This window comes from Canis lupus, chromosome 31 (genome assembly GCF_048164855.1).
Source record: "Canis lupus baileyi chromosome 31, mCanLup2.hap1, whole genome shotgun sequence".
Classification (NCBI taxonomy): Eukaryota; Metazoa; Chordata; class Mammalia; order Carnivora; family Canidae; genus Canis; species Canis lupus.
The window spans coordinates 42,755,727-42,759,352 of record NC_132868.1 but is presented as its reverse complement, the minus strand read 5'-3'; the positions used below and the strand labels follow the sequence as shown (position 1 = coordinate 42,759,352).

Genomic DNA, 3,626 nt, shown 5'->3' with positions numbered 1-3,626 from the left:
ACGTGTCCCTGTCGGGCATGGGCGGCCGGCGGCTCTACGGCCCTGGACACGACCAAGCCGAGGGCCCAGAGACACGGGGCCGGCCCAGGTGGCAAGGAAGGCAGCGGCTCCCTTCCGAACGTGCCCATCACCCCGCTTGGACCCCAAAACGGAGACCCCCACCTTGGAACACGGAGATAATCACCTCCGTGGTCTTATTAACATATTTAGTTCTAGTTATTTTGTTTGTTTATTATTTATTTATTTATTTATTTATTATTTTTAGGCACAAGGCTCTTTTTTGAAAGCTCATGACTCAGCAAAGCAGGGATGCATTTGACCAACCGGCTCTTCCTCCTCCAACCCAGACCCATTTCTGTCCCGGGAGAAACTGAATCTGTGCGTTTATGGTTCGTGTGCACTTAGCTCGTCAAGAGCTGTTTGGAATGAAAGAAGCTCTTGGATCCTCCCTAATGCTTCTATGATTTTCATCCTTAGAATCGAAAAGTGTGCTTTCGCCGAGAATTGACGGCAATGTGATGCCCTACAGGCACGTGCATCAGGTACGCGGAACTGCAGGGCTCAAGTGCATCCTGGACACGCCGCTGCCGCTTTGCCTTCCTGCGCACACACACATATAAGGAACACAGGTAAGTCTGACGCTCAACTTTTCTAACGCAAACTATTTAATCTAACAAATTATTTCTTTTAAATGAAGCTCCTGAGTGTTCCTTTCTTTGCAGGGTCACTATGCACTGTTGTTCAAGTTGTTCACTGCACAATCCTGGTAAGCACCTGTCACAAAAACCGTACAATCTTCACAGTGAGTCTGTTTCTCTGTATCCTTTAAAAAATATATATATTTATTTATTGGAGAGAGGGTGGGGATGAAGGGTGGAGGGAGAGGGAGAGAGTCTTTTAGGCAAACTCCACGCCCAGCATGGAGCCCGACCCGGGGCTCAACCTCACGACCCCGAGATCACGACCTGAGCCAAAGTCAAGAGTTGGACACTTAACCGATGGAGCCACCCAGACAGCCCCTGGTTTTTTGTTTGTTTTTTTTTTTTTTTTTTTTTTTTGTATTTTTAAACTTCACTTTTCTTTCCTCAATTCAAGAATTCAGGCCAGAACTTCATCTGGGAGCGTCACCACGCTGCAAGACCTTCATTGACTAGACCAGAAATTCTATCTCGACTTGCCGGATCTGCAAGGACTTGCAGGGGCCTCGTGCATGTTAAGATGGTTCGTGCTACCAGGCTTTGGGTTTGTCTGTCCTGAGCTGCCGATGTCTAGAGTATGTCTTTGGAGAAGTTCCTTTACTTCTTAAAACTTCTTCTGTGTCTTCAGAAGAAAACGGGATGACGTTTTCTTCTACGTCCCTCCAAGAGCGCAGTGCATGGAGCTAACCCATGCAACGTGGCAGGGCCTTCTGGAACGTTCCGTGCGAAGGGCCCACAGAGAACGCCAACGGGGTGAGGGAGCCTCTGTTTGGAGCTGTCGGGCAGAGGCAGACAGCGGGTCAGGAGGTTGTAGGCAACGGCCCTCTGGTGCCGCAGAACTCGACTGGTCGGTGGGGAACTAGAGACTGGAGAGCAAGTCAGAGGAAAGATCAGGGCCGTCCCGCGTCCCAGTGGGTTGAACGGGAGCGCGAAGGCTGAGGGTGCAAAGGGTTCTCCTCTCCCGTGACACCTGGCTCTCTCCGTCGGGCAATGCCCGGCTTCTAAAAAAACTGAAAAAAAAATGGGGGCAGCGAGTTTTAAGAGTTAAAGGATATAATAATGTACGTGATACACGCTGTGTGAACCGGATAGGAGGTCAAGAGAGGTCAGCTCCCTGTCGCCCTCCCTAAGGACACGGATTCGCTCCGTCAGGGCGGAGAAAGAATTACGGGGGCCCTCCCGCCCTCCCTCCCTCCCTCCTTCGCTCCCTCCCGCCCTCCCTCCGCTTGTGAAACGTGGCAGACACTTGGTGGTGGTGTTTCTAACCCTGCCTCCCCTCTTTCAGTTTGGGATGTGCCCTTCCCCAGTCCAAGCAAGGTTAGAGGGACTCGCAATCCCGGGTTCCCGTGCCACCAGCCACAGGGGGAGACACGGAACCCAAGCTGCTCAGACTCTGACAATGGACGCGTTGCAAACAGGGCCAGAGTATTAAAAACAAAAAAACAAAAAAACAAAAAACAAAAAACAGAATGTATTGGACGTTGAGAGAGAAAGGATCTCTCTTCTAAAAGCAGAAGCCGAAAGCCCCACCTAAACCAGAAGTCGTTGGGAACGGAAACAAAGGAAAATCCAGTTAACAGATTTAAAAGAGAAAGAGAGAGAGAGAGTCATTTCCTGGATCCAACCGTGCCTGAAGCCCTAGACTTTTCAGCTGCATAGACAATTAGTTCTTTCCTTTAGCTGAGGTGAATCTGAGCGGGATTTCTATCCCTACAACCGAACGACCTGACACCTTTGTGGGCATTATTCGTGGTGACTGAATTTTGAGGCAGGATAGAAGAAAACACATCAGATCCCCCCTCCCCTTTTCACCACAGATTTTAATCTAAAGTATTTATAGAAATTAAAATAATTGAATTAGGCATTCCTGTGCTTGAACCAGTTGTCGGGGTCATCTTCAGGTGCCCGCCCTATCATAGTCATCGTTCTGTCCTGGTGGGAAAACAAGGGCACCGGTGGGATGGTGCGTGCTCTTCCCGCCAGCGAGATACCCCGCGTTGATGCGGGCCCAGCACTGTCCGTTCCCCCAGTCTCCCGAGACGATGGAGGGGGCGAGGAGACCTGAGAGTCAGCCTGCAACAGGGCAGCAGGGCTTCCCCTGATCAATGAGGAAAAGAGGGTAAGCAGACCCTGTGGGGCCCGCGAGAGGGGAGGCCGGGCTAAGGTCCATCACGGGCTCATCCCGAGCGACGGGCTCCCCCAGGCACCGCCTGCACCAGCACGCGGAGTTGAGAGGCCGGGACGAGAGCAGGTTCTGTGGGTTCTCGGAGGCTGTAGCTCGGCCGTGGCCGCCACCTGGCCGCACAGACGGAGCGGAGAGCTGCAGGGAGCCGACGGCCCCGCGTCACCCTGACTTATGGACCCCTCCTTGTCATTCTCATCGCCGTACAGCGAGCACGGGCCCCGTGTGGAGCATGGCACCAGCAGCGACGGAGACGGAGGACGGCACGGCAGGGGGCCTGGGTCTGCAGCCGGGCCTCCCCGGGCCCCCTGCACGCGTGTGCAGGTAACGAGCGTGCAACGCAGCGTGCGCTGGTCACACAGCAGCCCACCGGTTTGGACAGTGAAGTCGTCAAGTGTGTAGGGAGGTCGACCTTATTCCCGGCTGGTCCCGGAGGCTTCCTGGCCACGGGGGGACCACGCGGGGTGCACAGTCACAACGGGGACAGGTCCCGGTGGGTCCGGCGGGCGGATCCGGCTGTACCGCTGATCGGATCCGAGGCCTCGCGGAGGGTCAAGCTTCTCCCGATCTCAGTGCTTCTCCTTTGCGAGTGGCAAACGGTATGGCCGGTGCCCGGGGACCGGGGCCAGGTGCAGGGGGTGAACGCTTCTGGGCTGCAACGGCCTCGGGGCAGCGCCACGCCCGGCGGGAGCCCCCAGAAGAGCCAGAGGAGCCGGCGAGCCGTGGCCTTGGCCTGTGAGAAGGGC

The 3,626-nt window shown here is 54.7% G+C and overlaps 1 long non-coding RNA gene across 1 annotated transcript; it reads left to right on the top strand.

The window, feature by feature from the left end:
- The first annotated feature begins 482 nt into the window (after positions 1 to 482).
- LOC140622473 (uncharacterized) lies at positions 483 to 1,828 on the top strand. Its single transcript, XR_012022236.1, has 3 exons — positions 483 to 629; positions 723 to 766; positions 1,096 to 1,828. It is a non-coding gene; the product is annotated as an uncharacterized lncRNA (long non-coding RNA).
- Positions 1,829 to 3,626: the final 1,798 nt, after the last annotated feature.